The following is an 18,854-nucleotide window of genomic DNA, read 5'->3' on the forward strand; positions in this document are numbered from 1 at the left end:
CCTTGTATATTTCTCTGGTCCCCTCCAGTGTTCAGAAGAGGGTCTTCTCTCTGGATTCATCAGGAGAGACCCCCTTCTGCAGATTTTCTGTGGGGTTGGATTAGGATTTGGTTCCCCCTCCACCCAAGTCCTTTTATTTTATTTTATTATTATTATTTTTGTGTGTGTGGTGCTGGGGATTAAACCCAGGCCTTGTGCATGTAAGGCAAGCACTCTACCAACTGAGCAATATCCCCAGCCCCCACCCATGTCCTTTTTCCCAGTACCAATGTCAACCCCAGGTGACATCAATCCCAAACTGGAGTTCCTCCTTGGGCTACACCGGCAGGTCCTCCTCCTAACTCTCCTTCCCTCCCTCCCCAACCCTTCCCTAATTTCCAGCCCCCTCCCTTTGTTCTGCTTCTCTGACCTCCACACCCTCCCAGGAATATCCCCAGTCCTCTGACCTCAAGGCCTTCACACTTGCGGCTCTGGCTGACTGTAGGATTCTTCCTGACTCAAATACCTAGTGGCTTCCTGGCCCACTGTATTTCCCTCCCTTTAACTTATCTTTTGGGGTGTGCTGGGGATGGCATCCAGGGCCTCCTGCCTGCTAGGCAAAGGCTCTGCCTGGGACCTACACCCCCAGCCTGTCCCCAGCCCACAAGCTTATCATCTTGCTATAGTTTTCTCTGAAGCAATTATCACTGCTGACAGACTGGTTTATCTTGTTTTCCATCTCTCTCCCCACAGTGTGAACTCAAAGGAACAAGAATGTTCTCTGTTTTTCTGGCATCTGCAATTGGAAGCCCCCTCAGGTGGTCGCTCAGGACACACTGTTCTGTCCATCTTCCATCCAGCCTGAATAGGCAGGCTCTCCCCACCCTCCTGGATTGGATTCCATTGACTCATTTTTAAGTGGTGCCTTTTTTTCTGTGTGTGTGTGGTTGCTTTTGTTTTTATTTTGGTGCTGGAGCTTAAACCTATGACCTCACCCATGCTAAGCTCCACCACCGAGCTGCATTCCCAGCCCCTAAGTGTCACCATTAGTAATCAGCTGGGACATAACTCTCCCATGATTCCTGGTTAGTTGGAGAGAGAGGGAGAGAGAGATCCATATCTGTATTTATACCCCTGTATCTTGGTACAAAACTTCAAGTACTCTAGTCAGTACACACTAAGAAGTGCTGGTACAATAGAAACCAAAGTAAAATGTGGTATTTGGGGCTGTATCTTTGAGGTAGATTGCATTTTAACATGGGTAAGTACCTGAATTCAAGGCTTTGTTCCAATGAATCAATAAATTGAATGAGTGAATAAAGATGGGTAAGCTTGGGCACTCCTCAGTGGACTTTCTGTTTCAGATTCTAGGTCCTCTGCTGTTATTTAGCTGTGTAACTGTGGGCCAGAAATTTTACCTCTCTGTGCCATACTTCATCTCTAACGTGGGAGATGTTAAAGTTGCTTAGTCAGAGTGTGTGGATCAAGTGATTAGCCACAGTGGAAGGATACACAACACTACCTTGCACATGGCCAGCAACACTCTAAGCCAGCTGTCACTGTTCATTATTATTTCTGCTATTATGTGTGTGAGTATTAGGTCAAGTGGTGGTAATTCGGATAAACTGAATATGTTTAAGAGACAGAAATGCAGGCTTGGGGTGGGGCTCAGTGGTAGAGCACTTGTCTAGAATGTGTAAAACCTTTGGTTTGATACCCAGCACTGCAAAAATAAATACTTTTTAAAATATATTTTTTTTAGTTGTAGATGGACTCAATACCTTTAATTAATTAATTAATTAATTGATTTTATGTGGTGCTGAGGATCAAACCCAGTGCCTCAAACTTGCTAGGCAAGCACTCTACCACTGAGTCACAACCTAGCCCTAAATATATTTTTAATTAAGAAAAAGGCCGAGGGGCTGAGGATGTGGCTCAAGTGGTAGCGCGCTCGCCTGGCATGCGTGCGGCCTGGGTTTGATCCTCAGCACCATATACAAAACAAATATGTTGTGTCCGCCAATAACTAAAAAATAAATATTAAATATTAAAAAAAAAAAAGAAAAAGAAAAAGGCCGAAATGATAGGTTGGGACCAACTCATTCTAGTCTTTCTTGAACTGTCTTGGTTTTATCACAGAAAGTTCACATTCTTGGAAACCCTTAAGTCCCAGATAAATTGGAACAGTTGGTTGCCCCAAGATAGTGAAACACAGGGGTGGGGCTGGGGTTGTGACTCAGTGGTAGAGCGCTTGCCTAGCACAAGTGAGGCACTGAGTTCTATTCCTAGCACCACATTAAAAAAAATTAAATAAACAAAATAAAGGTGCTTAAAAAAAAAAAGCTAGTGAGATACAACCATTGGTGAGAACTGTAGCAGGATCCCAGCATTTTATTATGAATAATTTCAAACATCCAGCAAAGTTGAAAGAATTACACAGTGAAACCCCTTCATATTCATCCCTGGATAATGCAATTAATATCTGAATATGTTTTGCTTTGGTATCACTCACCTTCACAGCTTGGTGTGAAGCTTGGAATCCACCCCTGAGGAGGAGGTGCAGGGAGAGGAAATGCTTTGGGGGAAGTGAACCAACCCCTGTGTGGATGCACTATGCATGAGGGCGTCCTCCTGTTCAGGTAGGAAGACAGGCTTTCTTGTGGGAGGCTCAGGACAGAGACCTGTGTTAGCCGATTTTCCGTTACTCTCATGTATACCTAAAGTAATCAACTTACAGAGAGGAAAGGTTTATTTTGGTTCACAGTTCTGGAGGTGCTAGTCCATGACAGGTTGGCCCTGTCGCTTTGGATCTGTGGAGAAGCAGCACATCATGGCAGAAACATGTGGTGGATCAAAGAAGCCACAGGAAGAGAATGGGACCCCCCCAGTCCTCTGTGACAGCACTAATGAAGGACCCTCAACCTCCTACTAGGGCCCACCTCTTAAAGTTTCTACCACCTCCAAGTAGTGCCAGGCTCGGGCCCAAACTTTTAACCCTGGGCCTTTGGAGGACATTCCAAACCCTAAGTAGAGCCAGTCCCTAGCATTTTATTTTGCTTATTTATATTTTATTTGCTTATTTATAATTGCTTATTTATATTTTTGCTTATTTCTATTTTATATTGCTGATTTATATTTTATATTTTACTTATTTATATTTTGGCTCTGGGGATAGAATCGAGGGCTTCACACAAGATATAAAAGTGATCTATCCATGACCTACATCCCCAGTCCTTTTAGTAAACTTTATTTTAAGACAAGATCTCGCTAAGTTGCCCAGGCTGGCCTCAAACTTACAACCCTTCTGCCTTAGCTTCCCAAGTAGCTAGCTCCTGGCATTTTACTATGAAGGATTTTCAAACACAGCAAATTTGGGGAAGTTATATAGAGGACACCCCTACATACTGACCCCTGGATGATGCAATTAATGTTTGGAGCATGTTTGCTTTTATATCTATTTATCTCTATGTATGGATTCATCCATCTTAATCCTTGTCTTTTTTTTTTTTTTTTTTTTTTTTTTTGCAGTGCTGTGTCCCAATAACTCAGGGCCTCATGTATCCTTGGTATTTCCATGCAATTTCTATGCACTTTAATATTAGTTGCATAAGTTTGTACGTTTCCTTCCTAACACTTCAGTGCTCTCATTATTAGCTAGAGTTCACTATTTGTTCATAGTCCCTCTCCTCAACCATGTAAAATTTACATACAATGATTCACCGAAATCTACGGGTACATTGATAAATATCAGCTGCAATATAAGCTGGACTTCAAAGCCACTTCCCTGGGGTTACTCATTGAATATATCCCATGATATATTGAATATGTCTCATGTATATATGAAATATACATGTTAATAAACTGTTTAGCCAGGTGCTAAACAGTTTATAATGCAACCATTAAATAAATAACGTATTCACTCCCCAATTATATTTAAAACAACAACAACAAAATATAATACAATATAAAAATAACAGGAAATGTAAGGTCTTGAAAAATAACTTTTTCCTCAACTCTTCTAAGTTCTTAGCTGAAATGGATCCCTGTCTCTCTCTCTCTCTCTCTCTCTCTCTCTCTCTCTCTCTCACACACACACACACACACACACACATGTTAACAAAAGAAAATGAAACAGTTTATTTATTTTCATTTTTTTGGTGAGGGGTACTGGGGATTGAACTCAGGGGCACTCAAACACTGAGCCACATCCCAAGCCCAATTTTGTATTTTATTTAGAAGCAGGGTCTCACTGAATTGCTTAATATCTTGCTGTTGCTGAGGCTGGCTTTGAGCTTGCAATCCTCCTCCCTCAGCCTTCTGAGCCGCTGGGTTTACAGGCGTGGGCTACCACACCTGGCTAAACAGTTTATTAACATGTATAGTTCATATATACATGGGACACATTCAATGAGTAATCTCCAAGAAGTGGCTTTGAAGTCCAGCTTATATTGCATGTTCAACAGGAATAGTAAATTTTTAGAGAGCTAAAAAAAAAAAATTTAGAGAGATGATAGAACCAGGGGATGGCAACTTCTGAGAAATCAAATAAATAGCAGATAGAGGCTAGTTACTAAAGCTCACGTTCCTGTGGTGCCATGTCCAGAGCCATAGTGTCTAATGTCATCTTCAGTGTCTCAAAGGGTAACCTAAACCATAGGTGTGACATAGGATGGGCCAACTGGCATCTACAATTATGCCACTGGTTGCTGGAGGACCTCCTGAGCTTACAGGGGGTATCAGAATGGAGTGTCCCCCTCCCCATTTTTTTTTCCAAAAGGGTCCACAGAAGGAAAGAAGTTCAGGGACATTTGAAAGGAATCTTTGCTGTCCCATAGTCTTCATTCCATCATAATAGGAAAGAATGAATTCTATTTCCTTTCTTTCTTTTTTTATTTTAATCTGGAGTCTGAACTAGGGACAGTTTATATCCCCAGTCCTTTTTAAACACTGTGGCTCAGTGGTTAAGTATCTCTGGGTTCAATCCCCAGTACCACCTTCCCAAACTGGGACTGCCTACCACTTAGTACATACTTTAAAAAGGTTCACTTTAAATAATTTTTTTTTTTTTCCTGTGCTGGTGATGGATCCCAGGGTCTAAGCCATGCTAAATACATACTGAGGTCCATCCTCAACCCCTCCATATTTACTATTACCTGGTTGTAATCGTCAAAGGAGTTATAGTTGTTGGGAGAAGAAATAAAGAGGTACTATGGCTTGGATAAGTGTCCCCCAGGCCCGTGGGTTAAAGACTAGGTCCCTAACCCATAGTGCCACTGGGAGGTGGTGGAGCCTTTGAGAGCAGGAGCCTAGTTGGAGGTCAGCTGATCAATGGGGACATGTCCTGGAAGGGAAGATGAGGACCACATCCCTTCCTCTTTCTCTTCCTACTATGAGGTGGCAGTTTGCTATAGCCTGCTCTCCCTGCCCTGATGTGCCACATTGCTCCAGGGCCAACCGCCTGACCATAACCACCAAACTCCAAGACCTTGAGCCAAAATAACCTTTCCTCTTTTTAAGTTGCCTTGGGTATCTGTTACAGTAACAGAAAGTTGACTGACACAGGGACAAGAGTAAAAATGTTAAACATGGCCAAGAGAGCAACTTTAAGGCCAGGACTACATAGAAGGCAGGGAGGGATGGAGGAAGAAGATGGCTGAAAACAAAATCTTGATCCATCTGCACAGAAAATCAGCAAATGAGAGTTCCATTCACCAGTGGATGGATCAAGGAAGAGGAGCTGTTCAGAACCCAGGAGAGTCGTAAAGGGAGAAAACCAAAGAATCCATAGATGCTCACTTTTAAAAAAAAATGTTTTTAAGTTGTCAATGGACCTTTATTTAATTTATTTATATGTGGTGCTGAGAATTGAACCCAGTGCCTCACACATGCCAGGCAAGTGCACTACCACTGAGCCCCAGCCGCAGCCCCAGCCCCAGATGCTCGTCTTTTATGACACATTTTATCAGTCTTTTCTCTGCTGCAAACACCTGAGGCTACATAGTTTACAAAGAAAAGAGTTTGTTTGGGTGCAGTGGCACATACCTGTACTCTGAGTGCCTTGGGATGTTGAGGCAGGAGAATTGCAAGTTTGAGGCCAGCCTGGGCCATTTAGTGAGACCCTGACTCAACATAAAAAAAGGCGGGGGGGGGGGGGGGGCGGAGACTGGGGCTGTGGCTCAGTGGTAGAGCGCTTGCCTCACATGGGTGAGGCCCTGGGTTCAATCCTCAGCACCACATCTAAATAAAAAACAAATAAAATAAAGGTATGTGTCCATCTACAACTAATATATACATACAGTTAAGAGATATATTTTATATATATATATATATATATATATATATATATATATATATATATATATTTTTTTTTTTTTTTTTTTAAAGGATTGGGATGTAGCTCAATGGTAGACCACCCCTGGGTTTAATCCCAGTACTGGGGGAGGGGTGCTTATTTAGCTTGTTCTTTTGGACATTTGGATGCTAAAAGTCCTCTGGTGGCCCCATTTGTGCAGCCTCTGGTGAGGACCTTTGTGGCTCAGCACATGGTGGGGAAGCAGAAGGGAAATGTCTGCTTGGAGAAGGAAACAACTGCACGGGTAGTGCCACTTCATAACAACTCATTCTTGCAAGAACTAAATCACTTGAGACTAGCATTCATCCCCTTCCAAGGGTGAGGCCACCAGGACCCAACCACCTCCCACAAGGTCCCACCTATTAAAGTTTCTGCCACCTAACTTCCCCACACTGGGGACCAAACTTCCAGCAGAGAAGACTTTAGGGGACACATTCAAGCTCTATTCAAACTGTAGCACACACCCTGCACAGATCTGGCTTTAAGATCATGTGCACATGAATTTGCACTTAAAAACCATAAGTTAAAAAATTTATTTGAAGTTAATTTTATAAACATTGAAAAGATTCTGACACATGATCCACTTGGTTGAACCTCAAGGGCATTATGCTCAGCAAAATAAGTCAGATGTAAAAGGACAAATAGTGTAGGATTCCACTTATTTGAGATCCCTAAAGTAGTCAAATTCATAGAAAATGGAGTGGAAGGTACCCAGGGTGGGTGAGGGAGAGGGAGCATTTAATGGGGACAGATCATCAGTTTAGGAATATGAAAAAGCCCCGGAGCTGATGATGGTGATATTTGCACAACAGTGTGAGTGTGCTTCATGCTACTGAACTGTATGCTTCAAAATGATGAAGATGGCAATGTTTTTGTGATACGTATTTTATCACAATTAGAATTTTAAAATACAGAAAAGTACAGAGAATAAACCCTAAAACATGCCACTGTACCCACCATATGAAAAATAAAATGTACATTTGGTCATAATTATTTCACATACACATCCCCCCTCCCCTCACTCCCTCCTCCCCCCTCCTTCCCCCCTTCCCCTGCCCTCTCCTCACAGTACTGGGTATCGAACCCAGGGCCCCACACTGCTAGGCAAGCCCTCTACCACTGAACCACACCCCTCACCCCTTTTTATTTTTTGAGACAGGGTCTTGTTAAGTTGCCCCGGCTGGCCTCAGACTTGGGATCCTCCTGCCTCAGCCTACTGAGTTGCTGGGATTACAGGTATGTGCCACCATGCCCAGTTAACATTTTCTTTTTCTCTTTTTGGAGGTACTGGGGAATCAAACCCAGGGCCTGGCACATGCTAGGTAAGCACTCTCCTACCATTGAGCTACATTCCCAGCCCCACACATTTTCTTTTCTTTTTCTTTTTTGGTACTAGAAATTGAACCCAGGGGTGCTTAACCGCTGAGCCACATCCCCAGCCCTTTTTATTTTAGTTTTGAGACAGGGTCTCATTAAGTTGCTTAGGGCCTTGCTGAGTTGCTGAGTTTGGCCTTGAACTTGTGATCTTCCTTCCTCAGCCTCCCAAGCTGCTGGGATTACAGGCCTGCATCACCCTGCATGGCCACCTACTTTTCTTTTAATGAAACAAAGAAAATCAGGAGAAGTAAAGTTGAAGCCTCATCCCCACCCATGATTTCAGCTCAAAAAAATCCTATGTTTTGTATCCTATTCCTGTCCTCTAATTGCTTCTCTCTCATTGGAAGGAACAAATGCTACCAGATATTTATGTCTATAAAAGACTGACAACTTTATTTATTTATTTATTTTTTAAAGAGAGAGTGAGAGAGGAAATTTTAACATTTATTTTTTAGTTCTCGGCGGACACAACATCTTTGTTTTGTATGTGGTGCTGGGGATCGAACCCGGGCCGCACGAATGCCAGTCGAGCGCGCTACCACTTGAGCCACATCCCCAGCCCCAGACTGACAACTTTAAATAGAAAAGTATCTGATAATTGGGTGGAGCTTGGAGTAGCAGCAGAATATTTAAGAGAACTTAAGTTCCTGCTCATTGAAATATAATCCTCTTGCTGAGGTATTAAGAGGTGGGGCAGCTGGGACTATTAAGAGGCAATAGTCATCTAGGCTCTGAGCTCTCACCAGTGGGAGAATCCACTAGTTAATGATCAGTGGGTTCTTGCAGGATGGCCTTTATTGCAAAAGCCAGTTCTTTCTGGAGTGCTTGCTCTGTCTCTCCAGGTGACGTCCCTACCATATCATGATCCGGCAGGTAGCTCCTCCCCAGATACCAGGCAGAGGCCAGGTCCATGCTCTTAGGCTTGCAAAAACCATGAGCTAAATAAGTCTGGTTTCTTCATAAATTACACAATCTGATATTCCGTTATAGCAACAGATAATATTTATTTATTTAGTCCAGTGTGGGGTTTGAATCCAGGATATTAGGCAAGTGCTCTACCCATGAGCTATACCCCCAGTCCCTCCTCTTATTTATTGAACCCCTGCCCCACGCTGGGGACTGGACACTGGGCCTCCTGCTTGCTAGGCAAGTGCTCTATCACTGACCTACATCCCCTGTTCTCCTTATTTATATGTTTACATTTTAGATTTTCCCTGGATGTCATGGACTTCAGAAGGATTTGCTGGGTGGAGACATTTAAAAAGGTTCAAATGTAAAATGTGTCCCACTGATAAATGTAAATTGTTTAAATGACTTCAATAAATTCGTAAATGGACTAAAAAATGTAACCAACAGCCTCTTGCAAAGAATCCAGCAGCTATGGAAGTAACAAAATGATGGTGATTGTAATTGTAACTGAAAGTTTAAGGGAAATTTTATTTCTAAAGGTGTAAGTAACTCAAATGCACTTCACACTTACAAAGTAACCATCATAAGGGTGGAATCTTCTGGGACTAATAGCTGGAGCAGAGTGAGCAAGGAGGTAGGGAGGAGAGATGACCACAGGAAGAGAAGGAAGGAGGGGGTGTTTGGGGCAGATCATGTGGCCTTCGGGATATTTGATGAATGAGTGAGGTGGGGGCCCTGGAGGGTTCTGAGCAGAGGAGGGATGATTTGAGTGGAGTTTTGCATAATGTCCCTTAGGTGTTGGGGTGCATGGACTAGCCATTGGACAGGTTGGGTGTCAGCCAAAGGTTTGGGCCACTTTCTGGTATCTGGGGACACCTTGCTGGGCCCAGCAGCTCCTGTGTTTTCTGCAGATGTCTTGACCTGCCACTGCCTCTGTGTGGCATAGCCTGAGGTGTAGCAATGTCCTGCAGACCTGCTATTTTGTTGGAATGAAGGGCAGAACTCCTTCCAGCCCCCTTGGTGCCAGGCCTGAGTCGGGTGTAGAGGATCCTATGATGGATCAGAGACTGCCCCAGAGAAACTCCAGAGACGGACTGCGAGAGAGATGTGCCCAGAGGCAGGAGAATGGCAAGTTTGAGGCTAGTCTAGGCAACTTAATCAGACCCTGTCTCAAAATAAAAAGAGCACAGGATGCACCTCAGTCGCGGGATGCTTGCCTAGCATGCACAAGATCCTGGGTTCAGTCTCTGGGACTATGAATAAACAAACAAATAGCAATGCTGTAGTTGGGATCTTGAATGTCTCCTAAAGGCCCGGGTATTGAGGGCTTGTAACTCCATGGCTCTATTGGGAGGTGGCGGACCCTTTAGTGGAAGGAAGTTAGGTCATTGGAGGTGTGCTCTTGAAGGGACCCCAGCACCCCTCTTCCTTTCTTTGCTTCCCAGCAGCCATGAGGCAGTAGCTTCCTCCATCGTGGACACCTGCCATGTTGTGCTGCCTTGCCACGGGTCCCAAAGTAACAGACCAACAGACTATGGACTGAAACCTCTGAAGCTGCAAGACAAAATAAACTTTCCTCTTAACAAATTGATTATCTGAGGTATTTTGTCACAGTGACAGAAAGTTGACTAACCCAGGCACGAATCCCATCATGAGGGTCCCACCATCTTACATCATCTAACCCTAGGGCTTTGATATATGAATATTCAGGGGAAGTAAACATTCAGTTCATAACAGTCTCCCTTCTGACCTTGTTCAGATTTCACCAGGTTTACGTGCACTCATTTGTGTGTGTGTGTGTGTGTGTGTCTACACTCATGTGTGTACATGTAGGTGTGGGGGGTTCTTTAGTTCTCTGCAGTTTTATCACCTGACTAGGTTCTGGTGGGCACTAACCCAATGAGGATACACAGCAATTTCACTGTCATAAGCCCTCATACTGTCCTTCCACAACCATAGTCATTTTCCCCCGGCCTACTCCTGACAACCACACATTTGTTTTGCATGTCTATAATTTTGTCATTTAAAGAATATTTAATGTGGGCTGGGGATGTGGCTCAAGCGGTAGCGCGCTCGCCTGGCATGCGTGCGGCCCGGGTTCGATCCTCAGCACCACATACCAACAAAGATGTTGTGTCCGCCGAGAACTAAAAAATAAAAATATTAAAAATTCAAAAAAAAAAAAAAGAATATTTAATGTGGTGCTGGGGATAAAACCCAGAGCCTCATGCATACTGGTAAAGCACTCTCCCACTGAGCTACCTCCCCAGCCCCTCAATAATCTTAGTCTATTTATATAATGAAATATTATTCAATAAAAAGACATCAAGTCCTGATACATGCTGTAACATGGATGAACGTTGATAACATTATGTGAAAACACACACACACAAAAAAGAAACAAAACAAAACAAAAGAACAAATGATTGGAGCCATTTGCGAAGGATTACACATTGTATAATTCCATGTATCTGAAATATCCAGAAGAGGCAAACTTACTGAGATAAAGAATACACTAGTGGTTGCCTAGGGGTGGTAGAAAGTTGAGACAGGTAAAAAGGGGTTGGTAGGCAAGGAGTATGGATTTTTGAGGAGAGAACAATGAAAATGTATTAAAATTTATCATGATGATGGGTGTATAAGTCTATAAATGTAATAAAAGCCATTGAATTTGTACTTTAGATGGGTGAATTGTATGGCATATGAATCATATCTCAATAAACCAATTTTTTAAAAAGCATCCTGGCCAGGCTGAGTGCAGTGATGCATGCCTATAATCCCAGTAACTCAGGAGGCTGAGGTGGGAGGGTTGCAGGTTTAAGGCCAGCCTCAGCCATTTAGGGAGGCCCTAAGCAACATCGCAAGATCCTGCCTCAAAATAAAAAAAAATAAAAAGGCTGGAGATGTGGCTTAGGGTTTAAGCACTCTTGGATTCAATCTCTGGTACCAAAAATAAATAACTAAATAAAATAAAATCTTAAAAAAATCCATGTTACTGGAATTCATGGGATATGTAATTGTTGAGACTGGCTTTTTCTTCTTTCAATCTAATTCTCTTGAGATACGTTGAGGTTGTTGCAGTTATCAGCAGTTGGTTCCTTTGCAGTACTAGCTAAGAGCTAAACACCATTTTCTATCTTTTTGTGTGTTGTTTTCAACGTGGGGTCTTGTTATGTTGGCCAGGCTGCCTCGAATTCTTGGGCTCAAGAGCTTTTCCTACCTCAGCCTCCTGAGTAGCCAGGACTTCAGGTAAGCCACTGAGCCCAGCTCACATTTCACATTCATATTTGCTATAGATATCTCTGTGAAGTATTAATTACATTGCTTTCAGGTTATTAATTTTTTGACAATTATTGATATATTCTGGAAATAAATACTCCATTGAATTATGATTTGTAATTGTTTTTTCCCTTATTATGAAAATATAATAAACTTCCTTAGTAATTACTTTAACAGAGTGAAGTTCCTAATTTTTTACATATATTTTGATGCTGAGGATTGACCCCAAGTCCTATGCATGCTAAACTCATGCTCTGCCACTCACTTACTGACCTATACCCTGGCCCAAAGTTCCTTTTTTTTTTTTTTTTTTTGGTATTGGGAATTGAACCCAGTGGCACTTAACCACTGAACCACATCCGCAGCCATTTTTTGTATAATATTTAGAGACAGGGTCTCACTGAGGGCCTCGCTAGGTTGCTGAGGCTGGCTTTGAACTCATGATCCTTCTGCCTCAGCCTCTTGAGCTGCTGGGATTACAGGAGTGCGCCAACGCGCCCATGATATTTCTGCATCCTTTTTCCATTCCGTTGATGTGTTGTGTGCCAAAACCAATTAGTTTGATTATTATGGCTTTTAAATAAGAATGTAGGCATTATTAAGTCTTCCAAAATTGATTTTTTTCCCCCTTCACTATGTTGAAGATTGAATCCAGGGTCTCACACATGCTGGGCAAGTGCTTTACCACTGAACTTTGCCCCAGCACCTAGGTTTTTTTTTGTTGTTGTTGTTCGTTTACTGCCAGATTTGTTTAGCTATACCAGGTAACTTGCATTTCCATATTATTATTATTATTATTATTTTAGTTGAAGATGTATACATACCTTTATTTATTTATTTATTTATTTTTATGTGATGTTAAGAATCAAACTGAGTGCCTCAAGTATGCTAGGCAGGAACTCTACCACTGAGCCACAACCTCAGTTCCTCCATATTAATTTTAATACCCCATAACTTGTTCTTATTATTGTTTAACAGAATCAATGATCTCTCTCTCTCTCTCTCTTTAACTTCTTTTTTCTTTTGGTGCCAGGGATTGAACTCAGGGGCACTCAACCTCTGAGCCACATCCCCAGCCCTATTTTGTATTTTATTTAGAGACAGGGGCTCAATGAGTTGCTTAGCACCTCACCATTGCTGAGGCTGGCTCTGAACTCATGATCCTCCTGTCTCAGCCTCCTGCTGGGATTATAGGCGTGTACCACTGTGCCTAGCAACTTTTCTTTTTCTTAACATTTTGAAGATTTTTTTTTGCATTTTTGTGTGTGTATATATATATATATATATATATATATATAAATCCACCATTTTTCAGAGGCAATGACCTTTAAAAAATATTTAAACAACATTGAAATGCCTTTCATATTTACCCATATTTATAATGTTTGGTACTTCCTGTGTGTATATCCAGATTTCCATATGGTATAATTTTCCTTCTGCCTCAGGCATACCTTGGATATTTTTTATAGAGCAAGTATACTGATTACAAATTCTTTCACTATATCTAGACAAACTATTTATTTTCCCTTCATTGGGAAACATATTATTTGTTGAGCATAGGATTCTTGCTTAATGTACCTGTTCATTCCATTCTTTAAGTTGCTGTTCCATTGTCTCATAGCTCACTTTGTTTCTGGTGAGAAGTATGAAGTTAATTTTTGGTTTTCTGTGGTTAACCTGCCTTATATCTCTGGTTAATTCAAGGAATTTTTCTATATCCCTGGGTAAGCAATTTGATGATGCTGTGCTTGGTATATATTTTTTTCATAATCTCGTACTTGCAGTTTGTTGAGCTTTTTGGAACTCCATATTTATGTTTTTAATCTAATTAGGATTTGTGTGCGTCTGTGTGTGTGTGTGTGTGTGTGTGTGTGTATGTATGTGTGTGTACATGTATGTGTGTTCATACTGGGGGGGGGTGTAACCAGGTCATTGTGTGTTCTAGGCAAGTGTTTCTACCACTAAGCTCCCTATTCAACCCCTAATTTAAAAAATTTGAAGCAATTATTTGTTCAAACTTTTCTGTCCTTCCTGCTTCCCCTTTTAAGGAATCCAAGTGTTAACATATTATAATAGATATATTTGTTCCATTATATAGCATTTTCCATCACTTTTTAATTCTTCATAGTTTGTATTGCTACATGTCTGTCTGTCTCTCTCTCTCTCCTGAGGATTAAACCCAGGAGCACTTTACCACTGAGTTACAACCCCAACCATTAAAATATATATATATTTTGGGACAGAGTCTGGCAAAATTGCTGAGAATCTGGCTAAGGTGCTGTGGCTGACCTTGAACTTGCCATCCTGGTGCTCAGCCTCCAGAGTCTGGGATTACAGGTGTTTGCCACTATGCTCAGCCGAACTCATTTTTTCAGCTGTAATGTCTGACTTAATGTTTATTTTTGTTGAACATAATGCATAACATAAAACTTGTCATCTCAACCATTTTACACTGGAATTTAATACAATGAGTGCACTCACAATGTGGTGCAGTCGTTACTGCTATGTGTTGCCACAATTTTCTTTTACCTTTTTTTAATTTGTTTGTTTTAGGTATCAGGGACTGAATCCAGGGTGCTTACCCACTGAGCAACATCCTCAGCTTTTTAAATTTCTTATTTAGAGACAGGTTTCACTAAGTTGTCGAGGGCCCAAGTTGCTGAGGCAGGCCTTGGACTTTTGATCCTCCTGCCTCAGCCTCCTCATGTGCTGAAATTACAGGCATGTGCAACAGTGCCCAGATTTTACACCAATCTCATCAGAAACTCTGGCCCCATTAAATAATAACTCCTAGCTGGTCATGATGGTGCACACCTGTACTCTCAGCTACTAGGGAAACTGAAGAAGGAGAATTACTTGAGCAAGATGATCAAGAGAAGTACATAGCAAGATCCCAACCCAAACAAACAACAATAACAAAAATAAACAATTAACTTCATGCTGTTAAGCTACATTCTTCTCTCTCTCTCTCTCTCTCTCTCTCTCTCTCTCTCTTTCATTGCTAGAGATGGAACCCAGGGCCCCTGCTTTACCATTGAGGGATACCCTTGGCCCCTCTACTTTTTCTCTCTGTGAGCTTTCTAAGTACTTCATGCAAGTGGAAGCATATAATATCTGTCCTGTGTTTGGCTTATTACACCTGGCATAATGTTTTCAAAGCTCATCTGCATTGTAACTTTGATCATTACTTCCTTCTTTTTAGGGCTGGTTGATATTACATTGTGTGAATGTTCCATAGTTTGTTCCTAAGTTGATGGATGCTTGGGTGGTTTCCGCTACAGTCCTTTGGCTATTGAGAAAACCACAGATAGGAAAACTGGTGGATATGTATCTGTTTAAGTCCTTTATTTTAGTATGGTTTGATACATATTGTATCATTTGTATGCATATGTGTATGTGCACATATATACATACTGTATAGGAGGGGAGAGGCTATGTCATTGTGTAATTGTATGTTCATGCTTACCAGCAATGCCCAAGAGTTCCAATTTCTACAAATCCTCATGATCACTGGTTAGTTTATTTAAAACAACAACAACAACAAACAGGACTGGGTTGTGGCTCAGTGGTAGAGCACTTGCCTAGCATGTGTGAGGCTCTGGATTTTTATTTTTTATTTTGAGACAAGAGTCTGGCTAAGTTGCTGAGGCTGACCTAGAACTTGTGATCCTTCTGCTTTAGTATCATGAGTCACTGTAATCACAGGTTCATGTTATCCTGACTGCTTGTTTTTCCTTCTTCTTTTCTTTCTTTCTTTTTTACACAATACCATTTATTTATTTAATGTGGTGCTTAGGATCAAACCCAGTGCCTCCCATGTACTAGGCAAGTGTTCTACAACTGAGCTACAACCCCAGCTCTTCTTTCTTTTTTTGAAACAGGGTCTTGCTGGGTTGCCCAGGTGACCTTACTCCAACTTTATGTGTAGATTTTTTTCAGTTACTTTTCAGAATTAGGGATAGACAATGAAAATTCACAGGGCTTATTGCTTTTTTAATTACCTAGGATTATTATTTGTTTGTTTGTTTATTTATTTATTTATTTTGTACCAGGATTGAACCCAGAGACACTTTACCATTGAGCCAAATCTCCAAATCCCCTTTTTTATTTTTTATTTTGAGACAGGGTCTTACTAAGTTGCTTAAAGCTTAGGCTAAGTTGCTGAGGCTGGCCTCAGACTGGAGATCCTCCTGCCTCAGCCTCCTAAGTTGCTGGGATTAGAGGTATGCGTCACACGCCCAGCTAACAGCCTATAAAAAATTAAATAATATAAATGGAATTAAATTGAATGGTGGTATTACCTTTATTTCTACCAACTGGTTTTCCCTCAATAAAGAAGTCCTCCAGAAACTGCTTTGAGCCACTTTCTAGAAAGGGAAAGTCAGTTTGCGCCCTCTTGTGGTGAGGATAGTAGTAGCATCCATACCTCCCTTAAGTATGTGGACTTCTCAAGATTCTGCTGAGAGGACCCCTCCATCCCGCCTCACAGCGCCCCACCGGCCTCACCCCCGGTAATTTCCATCAGGTAAAGGTCAGTGTAGAATATGCTCTGTGTATCCTCAATAAGCAGGTTCTGTGACAAATTAAAGAGAACAGAATCAAATAAAAGAGATGTGGTCCTTATCCAAGATATCATATTTTATCCTAGATGACAGTTTTGAATGAATAATTTAAATTGGGAGACAGGAGAGAGCGTCAGATGGGTTCAACCCGGGGATAGTAGAGTGCAGGAAAGGAAAACTTCATACAGTCTAGCATTCAGTTACAAAACTGACTCGATGGGTCAGTCAGTGGTGTGGATGTGGGATGGAGAGAGGGTTTCAACTGATAAACTGGAGGCTGGAGATGTAGTTCTGTGGTAGAGGGCTTTCTTGGCATGCATGAGCCCCGGGGTTGATCCCCAGCGCGCGCACACACACACACACACACACACACACAGAGAAAGAGAGAGAGAGAGAGAGAGAGAGAGAGAGAGAGAGAGGTGTGTGTGTGGGGTAAACTGGACATGTAAATCCTCAGACGGCAACCATCCACTGTGAAGTTCAGGGAAGAGAAAAAGGAAAGTTCACATTTTTCTTTTGTTTTAGCTCTTTTCCACAATAATTTCTTAATGTGTAAATAATAGTTTGCCAGCATATTTTTTTTCTCAAAGAAATAATTTTTATTTGCCAGTTTTTTAATCAACATAAAATACGTTAGAAATTTCCTCTTTTGTACATAAACAGAAGGAAAACAGGAGTTCTGCAGACTTCTTTTAATATTTATTTTTTAGTTGTAGTTGGACACAATATCTTTACTTATTTTATTTATTTTTATGTGGTGCTGAGGTTTGAACCCAGGGCCTTGCACGTGCCAGGCAAGCACTCTGCCCCTGAGCCCCAGCCCCAGCCCCCAGCAGACTTCTTATTCAATACAATTGAAGGTCTTTGTCTCATTTAACTAATTGGATATTGGTATTGGAGCAGGTGAATAACTTATAGAGAGGGGAGCATCGGCCTGTGGCCAGTGACTCCAAACTGAGGCCAAGCCTGAGCCTGCAGAGGAGGGCAATGAAGTTTCTCTTGGTGCGTCCTGGGCAGGCGCCCTCTCCTGGATGTGGTCTCCAGCTGCTTAGAATAGTTAATAGAAGCAAAGTTGATGCTGGAAAACTTAAGAGCTCTGGGAGACAGGGAACCCACATGCAGATGTAGTTGGGGGTGTGTGTGCCTGTCCTTTCTGAGGCTGTGGTTCTGGTTGCATGGGACTGATAAGTATTTTGATAAGTATACTTTGATTAAGTTTTCTGATAAGTATTTTGGTTGTGGCTTACAGAGTTACTGGAGTTACTTTCACAATTATACCCTGTGAAGGTCAGGTTTAGAGACTCAGTCTCCTGGGAAAAGAGTTTATGATTTTGACAGTTTATTTAGGGCAGAACTCTAATGTGATTCCAAATGGGTGTCCCTCTGGAGAATATTAAGGTATCAAGAAAGGGAGAGTTTCCACACTAGGAGGGAACAGCAGCACATGGTGAGCTCCCAGAGTTAAATCTTTAGATGTCCTGCTTCAGAACCAGGGAGTGATCCACAATGGGCTCCATTTCAGCAGAATCTGCTCCCAAGACTACATTATGATAACCTCTGAATGTGGGGTTTCTTTGTGAACTGTGGGTGAAACAGGATGCTTACCTGAACTACATGAAATGTTTACTTTTCTCTCTTTTCAATTCCTTTATAGAATACTGATGCCATATAATTCCAGTTTTTCCATGCCTTTCATGTGTTTGTTCTCTCCTTAGAGTGTTTTCATTTTCCTGGATGAAAATGAGTAGTTTGCAAGATAAAATTTCAGGAAGCTTTGGTCATGCTTTTGATAACATCAACCTCATATCACATTCCTAACCTTTGCAGGACATCAAGCTATTCCTCCTGTTGTAGTCTGGTCTGACCTGGCCTGAGATCCTCTCCTCCTGTGAGGCCAGGGGATTGCTTCATCGGATGCTGAGTCTGGAATTCCCTGAGCCCATTGTGACCCCGAGTCTAGTAGGAAAAAGGGGAGGGCTGGGGTTGTGGCTCAGCTGTAGAGCGCTCCCCTAGCACGTGCGAGGCGCTGGGTTCGATCCTCAGCACCACATAAAAATAAATAAATAAAATAAAGGTATTGTGTCCACTTACAACTAAAATAAATTTTTAAAAAGGCGGCGGCGGGGGGGGGGACATTCATGAATACAGGTAAGATGCCAGTGTCTGGGCTGGGGTTGGGGCTCAGTGGTAGAGCGCTTGCCTAGCACAGGTGAGGCACTGGGTGCGATCCTCAGCACCACATAGTGTGTGTGTGTGTGTGTGTGTGTGTGTGTGTGTGTGTGTCTACCATTTAAAAAAAGAGATCTAAAAAAAAGATGCCAGTGTCTTCTCTGGAAAGCCAAGAGTTAAGTTCTCCCGAAATGCAAGTATTCACCTACTTCGCCTCCCTTTATCAG

General features: G+C 41.9%; 1 protein-coding gene across 5 annotated transcripts in view; it reads right to left on the reverse strand.

Annotated features, from left to right (window-relative positions):
- The window catches only part of ACP5 (acid phosphatase 5, tartrate resistant), a 44,265-nt gene that overhangs the window by 6,067 nt on the left and 19,344 nt on the right, over positions 1 to 18,854 (reverse strand). For 3 of the 5 annotated variants that reach the window (XM_081286001.1, XM_081285999.1, XM_081285997.1), the window contains exon 2: positions 16,323 to 16,469. The exons of the other annotated variants lie outside the window; for them this stretch is intronic. The gene's annotated coding sequence lies outside the window, so the exon portion shown is untranslated. The remainder of the gene's footprint in view (positions 1 to 16,322; positions 16,470 to 18,854) is intronic. 5 annotated transcript variants of the gene reach the window in all.

The sequence above is a fragment of the Spermophilus citellus genome (genome assembly GCF_964194105.1).
Source record: "Spermophilus citellus genome assembly, chromosome: 3".
NCBI lineage: Eukaryota > Metazoa > Chordata > Mammalia > Rodentia > Sciuridae > Spermophilus > Spermophilus citellus.